Source organism: Monodon monoceros, unplaced genomic scaffold (genome assembly GCF_005190385.1).
Source record: "Monodon monoceros isolate NGI ecotype Baffin Bay Population unplaced genomic scaffold, NGI_Narwhal_1 Super_Scaffold_21, whole genome shotgun sequence".
Classification (NCBI taxonomy): Eukaryota; Metazoa; Chordata; class Mammalia; order Artiodactyla; family Monodontidae; genus Monodon; species Monodon monoceros.
The window spans coordinates 49955819-49968339 of NW_021703778.1; the positions used below are offsets into that span (position 1 = coordinate 49955819).

General features: G+C 40.5%; 1 protein-coding gene across 3 annotated transcripts in view; it reads left to right on the top strand.

The window, feature by feature from the left end:
- The first annotated feature begins 579 nt into the window (after window positions 1-579).
- Window positions 580-12521, top strand: part of MEF2A (myocyte enhancer factor 2A) — a 173111-nt gene continuing 161169 nt past the window's right edge. The window contains exon 1 of one of the 3 annotated variants that reach the window (XM_029239814.1): window positions 580-857. The gene's annotated coding sequence lies outside the window, so the exon portion shown is untranslated. The remainder of the gene's footprint in view (window positions 858-12521) is intronic. The other 2 variants (XM_029239812.1, XM_029239811.1) reach the window with 2 other exon arrangements.

Below are 12521 nucleotides of genomic sequence, written 5' to 3' on the forward strand. Positions count from 1 at the left end.
TGGCAGCGGCTCCAGGAGCCCGGCAGGGGGTGTCTGGGCCCTCCCGAAGGACGCCGCCTGGCACCGAACTCCGGACGACTGACGGACTCGCGCCCCGAGCCCCGGCCCCGCCCCTGGGACCCCGCCCCCCGGCGCCCCGGGTTGGCTGGAGCCGGCGGCCAAGCGAGGCGATTTGCCACGCGCCGCGTCTCTGGAGCGGCTCTGAGCCCGGCCCCCGCGGCTGGTCAGGGAGGCAGCAGTGGGGGAGGCAGGGCTACAGGGCGCGACGCCGCCGGGCTGCCCCGCCCTAGGAGGCGCCCGGGTCCTCATCAAGTGACCAGTATCCCTTCCAGGAGAACACGGTCCTTCAGAGGGAAGCGAGCTCCAGCCTGTAGCCCCGGCGCCAAACCGCCGTCATATCCTTCCTGTGCCGGGTGATCCGTCTCCTCATCCACAAGAAAACATAGTCCGCCCCTCACGTCCTTGTGGGGTAGTGCTCGCTTCCAAACAGTGTGACTCTCTTTGCCCGCACCCTTGTCTTTCCCACTCCAAGTGCTCTAGGACCCACCAAGAGGATAAATCAGCTCTATGAAGAAACCTTAAGGGAGAAGCCAGAGAGGGTGCGAAGGGAGGTGAAGGAAAAGGCGAGCTTGGCGGAGGGACACAGAGTACCGTCGAAATAGTGCGCACGCGCGCCGACAGGAACGAGTTCCGGTCTGGCCCGGGCCTGTCTCCTAAAAATAGCCCCGGTGTGGGGATCCGTGCGCTGATGTCCCGACGAGTCCCGGGCTGAAGGAGGCGGCTCCGGGCGGCGCGGAGCGCTGGTGGCGGGTCCCCGTTGCGGTTTGTGTGCGCCCGCCAGCTGCGCCGGAGAGACGGTGAGGGCCGCGGGCGGCAGGGCTCAGTCCGCGGGGCCTGAGGGGCGGCGTCTCGGCGAGGGGGCTGGGGGCGCCGGGGAGGGGGGCGACGCGGCCCAGGAGGGGCGCCTGCGGGGCTCCGGGGACAGCGGGACGGTGTGGTGTCCGGCTGGCTGAGAGCAGGGGTCGAGGCGCGCGGCGGCGGGGCGGGTGGAGTGAGGGGAGGCGGCGAGCGGTGGTCGCGTCGGGGTCGGAGGCGAGGGGCAAGGCGCCTGCGGAGGTGGGGGCGGGGTGCCCCGAGGGCGGGCCCGAGGTCTGAAGGGGTGTCGCGGGCCGGTGGAGGGAGGCTCGGCCGCGCAGGCTCGGCGCGAGGAGCCTCCCAGGGCGCGCGCCGTGTTTGGGGCTGGGGGGCGGTGGTGGACGTCGTCTCCTTGAAAGTTGAAGGAGTTCCCTGGGGGCCCGGAGCCTCTCTGTAGGGGAACGCCCGAGAGCCGTTTTCCTAATCTTTCAGTGTGAGGCCGGGGTCTCCCCGAAGCGGTTTACCGGGGGGTGCGGGGGGCGTTTTGCGCTGTTGTTGGACTCGAAGAAGTTCCCCCACTTCTGTTTGGGAGAAGGTTGGTCTAACGGAGTGGAACTCTGTGTGTGTGTGTGTGTGTGTGTGTGTGTCAGTGGTCGTGTGTGTGTGGATGTGTGTGTGGATGTCAGTGGCCGGGTTGGTACTTGGGGCCAGGAGGTGGCCCGGACTGGGGGCACCTGCGGGTGCGGACGCCCGACAGTGCGGGGAGACGTCGCGGGGAGGGAAGGGGCTACAGAGGGAACCGCTCGCTGCCCTCACCCAGGACGTCCATCTAAGTAGATCCCGGCTCGCAGGGAAGGTTTTGTGTGATAAGAAACTTTGCCTTTTAGTTCGATTCCATCTGTCTTTGATCAGTGAGGATTTATTAGTAGGTGAGATAGTGCAAACAAGTTTGGAAAAGATGAGCATTTCTGAATTAGAAAAGCAAGGGATTTTTTTGTTGTTATTTTGGTTTTTTTCCCATTTAAAGTGTAACTATAAAAATGTCCTCAGTCCTGATGACTGATTACTGAGATAAGAAGCGAGCCTTCTGTCATGATCCAGTAGGGAACCATGTGTAGATTGAAGACTAGCAGCACCGTGTTAACCTGCATTTTACTTTACAATGAGATTGTGATTCCAGTAAGCGTGCTTTTAGAAAGGCCTGCTGTGGTGTGTTGACAGTGTGTGTATTTTAAAACAAATACTGTCTAAAAATTTTCAAGTTTTAGCACAGTATGTTTTCATTGTGTCTTGTATCTATTACTGTATGGAGAGAAGGTTCTCTAAAGCTGTAATTAGGTGTACATTACAGAAGAGCACTTTTCCTTTAAGAATCCAGCTGTGTTGTTTTGGCATCTGCCAAGTACTCCAGTTGTCAGTTTTAAAATCTGTTACCTTGGCAGTCCTTGTACAGTCTGTGGAAAAGTTAAAGAAAATAGCTTAAAGATTTTTTCTGCAAACACAAAAACGGCATTAATAGTGTGAATTTAGGAAATGAGGATAAAATAACTCTATTGTGTTATTATGGCTTTTGTATATGTCTTTTGGTTTGGGGTGTTTCTTGTTTTTTTGGTTTAGGTTTGGAAGGCTCAGTCTTTACTCATTTCTTTTCCTGTGAATGGCAACTTTTAAGAAAAAAGTCAGAAGTGTTTTCACTAAAGTGGAAGACAATTTTAGTTAGACTTTATATAACATGTGTTCACTATGTTTGATATAAAACATTAAGATTAGTTCTATATGATGATGCACTAACTGATTCTGGAATCACTTCTAATTCTCAGTGAGCGTCATAGTAAAAAGTTGTGATAATGGTGTTAAAATGAAAATACTCTGAAGAACTAAAACTAGTGATTTAAACACTTTGCAGACACGGGCTTTAATAATTCTGTTGGAAGAGTGCTTCCAATTGAAACTTATTTACTAAAGCTGTCAACAATTGTGAGATGGTAGTGACCTCTCTAAACACAGGTTTTTCATTTAATTCACACTGTTGTTATAGATGAAACTGGTTTTATTCATACTGGAGCAAAGGTGATAAAATCATGTTAACTCCTTAAATTGCTTCCTAGCAAAAGTCCAATAAAATTTTTTAGGGCAATGAGTGAATGAGTGGTGGGGAGTGCTCAGTAGAAGGAAAATAGCTCTTTGGGGCTCAGAAATAATAATTGTAAAGTCACCATGTTGAATTAGGGATTGAGAATAATCTTCTATATTATTAGAGTTTTTATGTTTCCTTAATGGGTATGTTTGACAAAGGTTATTTTGTAAATGCAACTGGAAATAATCTTTTAAAGATGAGTTGTTTTGAATGGTGATGTTTTATTTTTCAAGGCAGTTGCATTATTGCTTTGTATTTTACATTAAGAAAGCAGTGCAGGTTAATATTAATTTTATTAATATTCAAGCAGTAGCAGTGGGGTAGCAGTGTCGTCACTCATTAATTTTTTGGTTACCAAGAGAAATATCTAAGTATATTCTGAGAGTGGTTAAGTAATTGTGGAAATGTTTATTAGAATGTGATTTTGAAGTTTGAAATATTTTAATAAAATCTTTTTAGTAGATTTGTTTTCCGATTTAGGAGGGGGAAGCCATAAGTAAATTTGTTACTGGGAAGTAGCATGCTTATCAGTGTGGTTTTGGGAAGCCACTTTTTTTCCCTCCCTTTGCTGCTTTTATAAAGTCTGGCAAGAGGAATTTAGAGTAACGCACAATGATGATGGTCCTAGATTTTCTTTGGGCATTTCTAATTTTGTATATTCTGTCTTGTAATCAGACTATGCACCTATTTTTTGTTTGTTTTGGAAGATATACTCATGGTACATATGAATGTTACAAAGTCTAGCTGAAGTTTTCTTTTATCAGCGATGGGGCAATGAAAATACTGCTTTGTGGACTGAAAATGATCAGCATTGCCTTTTTCTAGATTAGAAAGAAAATTTCTGAATGTTCTTAGTAAATTGAGAAGCGAGTGCCCTCTCAATGTTTGAAGTAATAAGGGAAGTGTAAATATGGAAAATCAAATCTGTCTTCTAGTTAGATAACTTCCTGCATAGAACACTCTAATACATTGTGCTGACTTGCAAGTCCTCATAAAGGAAGGCTGCTTGACTTTGTCATCAGATCTTGGTTCTGATCCCAGCTCTACCATTGACAAAGTTATGAGACGTCTTCTGTAAAATGGGAAGGAATTACACCACCTGCCCCATAGAATTGTTAGAATTAAATGAAATAATGGTGTGATAGTTCCTAGGGCGTTCCCTGAGACTTGATGTACAAAAATGCATATTGCCTCGTCTCCTTTCATCTCTTCCTGCATACATCCCTTCCTTCCTATGTAGATTGTATAGGTACTATGCCCAATACCTGTACCTTTAGTGTTTGTTACCAAAAGGACTTCATGTAATGTATAAATACAGCAGAATGCTCATATATTTGTTTGGGCTAAAATATCCCAGCATCTTAAATTCATTGTCAGATTAAACATAAAATGTTTAGTTGACTGATCTGCAATCATTGTTGGATTCTAACTTCCATGATCTCTCTACATAAAAAAAAAAAGTGAAATATAAGTATTTTCCCTACTTTTCACTGAAACATGTCGTTAAGGAATTATCTGTGGGCGTTATCTTTAAGATATGATATTTAAAATTTGAAATTACAAAAATATTTTTATAACATACCTGGAATAAGTATATATAAAAAATAGGTTTTCTTTAGTTGGTAATTTTAATTTTTTATTCTTCATTTTACTTCCTTGGTGGAACTAAATTATTTTATTTAGGTGTGCTTTATCTGTGTATGGTTTATCTGTGTATTCTATGTTAAATGGATCCTGTGTCCAGTCTATTATAATTGAAAGTATAAGCTCATTTGTTAATAAGTCTCATGCATGGCACGGGATATGTGTTGGCACATATTTAATAAGTACTATATTATTTATATAGATATATGTTATTTACTGATTTTAATATTTTTGTATTTACTAAATTGATATTTACTGAACTTAGTATTTTATTTAATACTGAATCATCTTAGTAATCACTCAAGATGAAATCATAAGCATATGAGTTAAGAAAATTAGCTGGTTTATGAAGTGGAATACCAGATTTTTGAATATTGGTGTATGACAGCAGATAATTTACTTCTTCATCAGTTTAATACCTGTTGATGCTGAAAGCCAGAGGAATTGTTAACATGGGTGAAAAACAGACACTAGCTGATCAGACTTCTAATAACTATCAGCCAAGGCACATCTTTTTATGGTTGTCTTGAATCAATACTAATTTTATTTTCTTCCTTATACAAAAATGTAAACTTTAATTTATGGACTTAAATTCAGCCATCAATAAAGTTACATTGTTATATGTTTTGAGAAACGTTTTGGTAGTGGGTGGTAAATTTATATTGCATGAGCTGGACCTTTTCACCAGGTTATTTTTGTTGCCAGCAGCATGCATGTGGAGCTTGACTTGGATTAGTTTGAGGTATGATTTGTGACCCTTGGAACAAAAGGATACTCTCCATTTAACCTGGTAAGATAACTTGTAGCTGTTGGCTTATTAAAACAAGGTGCTCTTGCATTGACTAATTATTGTATTTGCTTGTCTCACTTTTTATCCCCAGCCCTAGCAATCCATCTTTTACATAGAGATTAGGATTACATTTCTAAAATTCAGATCTAAATTGCATTCTTCTTTAAAAAAAAACTTTGAAGGCATGTAAAATCAGTAAAGAGGCAGTAATTTAAAAGATAAGAGGTTAACCTCTAAAATCTGACTGCCCAAGTTTTAGAATACCCACTCTAGCACTTTTTCTTTGGCAAGTTCTCAGTCTTCTTGAGGCTCAGTGTATAAAATAGTGATTATAATGTTATTTACTTTGTAGAGTTGTTGAGACGATTGAATGAGACGTGTATTGTCAAGCTTTTAGCACAGTCCTTGGTACCTAAAATGTGGTAATTTTTTCTCCTGCTGTTACTATCATTACCACTACTGCTGTTGCCATTATTAGTCACGGTTCACTTCATAGTATGATTCTATCCTATCTTTCTAGGCTCATTGTCAGCCACAACTCTTCAGTTTCTATGACCCAGTTAAGGCCAGCTATTTGCTCCTCTCTGAAAAGGCTATTATTTTCATGCTGATGTCTCCCACTTTTATTTTTCTAGCCCGGAATTTTCCTGAGCTTGATATTCACTTGGAAATCTAGTTGGGATTTCAGACATAATGTTAGCCACGTGACTAAGATATAGCTATTTATTCCTCTCCCCCAACCTTCTTCCTCTCTCCTACCCTCAAACCCTGGTGTCTCTACTGGCCCTCCCCATCTCAGTAAATGGCAGGACTCAAGCCAGAAACCTAAGATATCATTTTGGATTCTTTAATCTCAGATCCAACCCATCCACACGTTATGTTGTACCTTCAGAATCTATCTTGAGCCAATCCACTGCTCTTAGCCTTCACTGCCTTCACCTCTTTATTTCAAGGCATCATTATCTCTTGCATGAATTACTGCAGTAGCCTCCTGACTGGACTTCTTGTTTATTTTCCTGTTCCTCACAAGTTCTTTATTCACACAGCAGCCCTAGGAACCATTTTAAGAGCCTCAGTCATGTCATTTTTCCTTAAAATCTTCCAGTGACTTCCCATTCCTTTCGAATGGCCTGTATTCTTTTCTGCGACCTGAATGGCCCTGAATGATCTTTCTCCTTCTCATTGTTCTTCCCTTCATTCACTGGATGCCAGCCACTTGCGCCTCTCAGTGTTCTTTAAACGTTTTACTTCCTTTTTAGGGTCTTTTGCACTTTTTGTACTACCTGCTTGAGATGCTTTTCATAAGGCTGGCCTGGCCAAACTCTTTGGAACTTGGCCCAGATCTCACTTTCTCACTCAGACCATCCTGTTTAATGTTGCAGTCCGTTAGTTACTCTGTCACACATCTTGTTTATTTTCTTTAAGACACTTAGTATAATTTGTACATATCTTGTTTAGTTATTGCTTAATTATGGTTTTTCTCCATTATCTGAATGTAATATATCTATATCTTCATTCATGTTTTTGCCAGGGATTGGAATGCTCACTTGCTCATATTTATCTTTTAAGTTGTAGCTCAGATGTTATCTGGATACCGATTTTAATGTTTTTAGACAAAGTTTTCCTCCCTTGCTCTTGATGCACACACTATTTGTAAAATCCATTATAGACTATTTAAAGTATTATAATTGATGTCATTCTCTTCTGCTAGGCGGAATTCCTATGTCAAAGACTGTTGCTCTTTCTGTATGCTCAGTACCAATCAGTCTGTCATGCCACATATTAAATCTCCGTAAATGCTGAATTGAGTGGAAGTTGTCCTAATCAACTGAAATGACCAACACAAACCAGTTTTCCCAAATGAGACTTTAAAAATTATAAAAGTACTTTCCAGATTATAAAATACTAGTTTGTGCATTTCCTGTACATATTAATATATGTATTCTGGGTCAAGGCAGGAATCCCATAGTTATCGAGCCTAAGTATAATAGCATTTCCTGAGATTCCATTTTGTGAGAGCTTTCCTGGCCAGCATTAGGAACCTAACAGCTATTTGTAATGGTGAAGATCATTCCACATTCTAAATACCTAAATTACAAATGAGCTTTTGGAACATAACCTGTTTGCAAGTTGGGGACTATTTTAGCAAAATGTTTATTTTGATGCTGAAAACCTTTTTCTTAATGGTGTTAAGCTTATTTTCACATGAATTATGAAGGGAAAGGGAGAAAAGAATCTGCGAGTTGAGATTTTGTTTTTCAGAAATGGCTCGGTTTTCCCAAAGTAAAGTTTTGGTATTGGCAGAAGGTTGTTGTTGTTTTAATGTTTTGCTTTGGGAAAACCTTAGAAGTTACAAGACTAGTACAGTGAACTCATATACCTGTCACCTAGATTCACTGATTGTTAATATATTTAGCATATTTGCCTTATGATTCTCTGTATTTGCAGAGTGGCCCCAAACTCTGGAAACAGATACTATTATTTTATTTTATCTATAATTTGAAGCTCCTTGATTACATTTTCTGGAGTATGCCAAAGATTCAAGTTTATTCAGTTAAAGTCAGAAGCATATCATCTGAGGCAGAACATCACAGATGCATACAAGGGATAGATTGGAAATGCTGCATTAATGTACTTTGCTAACAAGGAAACCACATATTAAACATATTAATGTCATTCAGCATATCATGTATTGTGCTGTAATAGCAGGAATCCACTCTGTAGATCTTTTTCCTCTTCTTTTTTTTCTTTTCTCCTTTTTCTTCCTTTTCCTATTATAATTATTTTTATTGTTAACCATTTGAGAGTAGGTCTCACACATCATGATCCTTTACCCCAGGTGCTTCAGCAATATTGTCTAAGAACAAGAGATATTCTTACATAACCACAGTATGATGGATTCAAGAAATTTAATATTGATACAATAATTTACTATACAGTTCATGTTGAAATCTCTTCAGTTGTGCCAATAATATCCTTTAATAGTGTTTTTTTTTCTAATTCAGTGTTATTTATTGTATTTTAGTTGTCCTCTCTCCTTTAATCTGAGACAATCCTTCAACATTTTTTTTTCCTCTGGCATGAATAGTTTTGAAGAGTACAGGTCCTTTGTTTTGTAAGATGCAGGAATACCACGTAAGTGATGATATATCCTTCATAAAAAAAGGCAATATAATGTTTGACCCATAATATTGTTGTTTACTTGGATCACTTAGTTAAGGTTTGAAAACTCCATGTAAAAGTTTTCATTGCCCCCTTTGTTATTGTTGAATAATCTTTGGGGAGACCCTTTGAGACTGTGTAAATACTCTGTCTTCCCCCAGAATGTTCACATAATGGTTTTAGCATTTGTTGATGATTCTTGCCTGAATCAGTTATTACACAGCAGTTTCAAAGTGGTGTTTTTATATTATTCCTTCTATATTTGTTAGTCGGCCTTCTATTCAATTGTAAATTAGAGCTTTTCCTTTTCATTGCTTATTTAATATCAATATAAGTTTATAGATTCTTTTTTTATGAAGTAGGTTATACTCTATCACCTGTAAGTATTCATTTTTAAAAAATATTTATTTATTTTTGGCTGCGTTGGGTCTTCGTTGCTGCACACGGGCTTCCTGTAGTTGCGGCAGAGCAGGGGCTACTCTTAATTGTGGTGCACGTGCTTCTCATTGCAGTGTTTCTCTTGTTGCGGAGCACGGGCTCTAGGCGCACGGGCTTCCGTAGTTGTGGCTCGCGGGCTCTAGAGCGCAGGCTCAGTAGTTGTGGCGCATGGGCTTAGTTGCTCCGTGGCATATGGGATCTTCCCAGACCAGGGGTCGAACCTGTGTTCCCTGCATTGGCAGGCAGATTCTTAACCACTGTGCCACCAGGGAAGTCCCCTGTCAGTATTCATTTTGATGTTCCAAATTAACTCAGGTTTGGTCAGTGGGAGCTCCTTCAACTTAACTCATTGATTGTTTTGACATGTTTCTATCATTTTTGGAGCACTTCCTTACTTTGGGGACAGAAGATATTCCAGACTCATCTTCTTCTTTTCCTGCAGCTGTCCTAGGATCAGCCGTTTCTTCAGGGGGGTCCTGGTTTCTTTCATTGGGTTAAGAGTATTTAGAAGTCAAGAACTGGGCAGTAGGTATGCTCGTTGATACTGGAATATCATTGTTTTAGAGCCTTTTCAGCTGACCAAGCTGAGAAATTTTGAGTTTATGCTGATTGCTCAAGCAGTAGATTGTAATTTTTCTTGACGTTCCTGGAACTCCTTAGCACAGAATCTTTTCTTTTGAAACTGTTAACAGTTTAAGTGACTAATTTGTCATGTAGTTTTTCTGTTTAATTCTGTAATGGTTGGGTCTTGATTTCCAAAACTTACTTTAAGGTTCTTGGGAATAGGAGTCCTGTTTTATATCTCTTTGTATGTTCAGTGAATATGTTTCATAGTGCCTTGAGCATGATTGGTACCCATAGGTGGTTTATAATGTATAAATATAATAATGACTCAATATTATGTTTATTACTCTTACACCATAGTTAACTATTCTTGTGTTTTGTTGTAACATTTCAGGTAATTTTGTGGAAACTTTTAAGTTAATTGGTGATTCATTTGTTCTGTTTTTACTAACTTTGTTAACCTTGAAGTAATGAAACATCTAAAAGTTTTTCAACTTAAAAATTTTAAAAACCTAATTGTTGATATTAAAGTATATAATTAAAGAACATCAAAACAACTAATTTTGACATTGCTGTTTTATAGTGTTTTGTTCTTTAGCCCTTTCTGGGATTCACTTTAATTATAGTGAGATGATATCTAGATCCTTTTTAAGTCTAGGTTACATGCTTTATATATAATTAACGTTGACTTGTTTATGAAAGTGAAATTAAGTGCTACAAAGTGTAGTGGAAAGAATATTGTGCTACTGAGCCAGGAGTCATTGGGTTCTAACTCTTTGTAAACATTGTGTTAACTTTGGCAATTTCACAGTTTGATTTTCATTATCCTATTCATTCAGTCTATGGGGCTAGGTGATGAGGAATAAGAGTGAAAAGGCATGGCTTTCACAGTCATGTGGGAGTATGGATACATATAGGTTTATAATTCACTTTGCTATGTGCTTGATGTGTATAGTGCAGAGCGCTACAGGAGCACATAGAAGGGGCAATTAACCCAGTTTCAGGGAAGCCAGGAAAATTTATTCCACTGGAAGTGACATTTTCAACTTAGGATGAAGTCCAAAGAGTGAATAGGACTTAGCCTTGTGAAGAGAGTAGGTAGAGTTTACTAGACCTGTTAAGGGCAAGAGATACACTTAAGAACCTTGGGTTGCTTGGAGAAACTCAAAGAGTACACTATGGATGGATCAGGCAGTGCCAGAGAGATTAGACTGGAGAGATAAATAGGGACCAGATTATGAAGAGCCCTTAAGCTGTGTTAAGGAGTTTGTACTTTATTTTAGGGAAAATCTAAGCATCTTAAGCCTGGGAGGAAATTAATTTAAAAGGTGATACTGATTGCACTGTGTAGACTTCTTCAGAGAGAGTTAACAACTGGTAGGCAGGGCTTCCCTGGTGGCGCAGTGGGTAAGAATCCGCCTGCCAATGCAGGGGACATGGGTTCAAGCCCTGGTCTGGGAAGATGCCATACGCTGCGGAGCAACTAAGCCCATGCGCCACCACTACTGAGCCTGCTCTCTAGAGCCCATGAGCCACAACTACTGAAGCCCGTACGCCTAGAGCCCGTGCTCCGCAGCAAGGGGAGCCACCGCAATGAGAAGCTAGCGCACCACAACGAAGAGTAGCCCCCACTCACTGCAACTAGAGAAAGCCTGCGTGCAGCATCAGAGACCCAACTCAGCCATAAATAAATAAATAAATTTAAAAAAAACAAAAAACTGGTAGGCAAGGAGAATAATTAGGAGGATGTTACAACAAATTAGTTAAAAGGGGTTAAGGTGGCCTGGACTGTGATAGTGGGATGAGGATTGAAGAAATAGTTGGATTTGAGGAGATATATAGGAGGTAGAATGAAAGGACTCAGTGATGGAGGGCTTGTGGAAGATGAAAGAGAAAGAGTTAAGGGTAATGATTAGGTTTATGGCTTGGGCAACTGAGGGAATGAATGGGTGGTTTACTGAAATAGGAAGCACAAGTGGAGGTTTAGGCTTTGGAGAAAGATGATGAATTTACTTGTGATAGAGTGCCTAGATGGATAAAGAGGGTATAGTCAGAGAGTGGGATGTATAACTTACTCTCAGAAGTGAAACTGTTCCTGTTAATGACAAGGCCTAAGGAGTTGCCCATGGAATGGGTGTTTGAAGAGGACTGGAAGTGAAGGTGTGTAGTGGTCCGGGAACAGAGAGGATTTATCTATTAAAAAAAGCCTAAGGGTATGCCTGCCCTAAGGCAGAGCACCCTGTTTTAGATTATCTCAAGGTTTTCAGCATTTTATCTTGGAAACTAGAAGTGAGAAATTTCAGATACTGTGGTCTTAATAAGATTGTCTTAAGTTAAACAAAAAAGCAAACAAAAAAGCAAAAAAAAAAACAAAAACCCCGCAACAATAAACATTTTTTTCTAAACAAAGCAGGAGACTGTTTAATTGCTCCAGACTCATCTTGTATTTTACCTTTCCCAATCCTGGAATCGTCCTCTTTTCTGAAGAGCCCTGGCTCCTTTCGTTGGAGGATGGCATTTAGAAACCAAGATCTGGGTGCTAGGTGTGCTCATTGTTCCTGGGGTGTCATTGTTTCTAGGCCTTTTCAGCAGAGATAAGGAATATGTGTGTATATACTAACCCACACATATATATATGTTTGGGTTAGTATATGATTATACATATACAGTCACTTCTACTATAGCGTGGCATGTGTGTTCCTGAAAATCACTGTGTGATGCAAAGTTGTATAATAAAGACCACGGGGTTTGTGGCATCAATGGAGCTAGGAAAACAATACTCAGAAACTTTGTCAGTGACACATTAAAGAGAAAAGATAGGAACCTAATAAACCTATTTAAAATAGCAGTCATGCTGTTAAACATGTTAAATGGTTAAGTATTACATAAAGAGTAAATATGGCTCTTTGCTATGAAAAAGACATGAAGTTT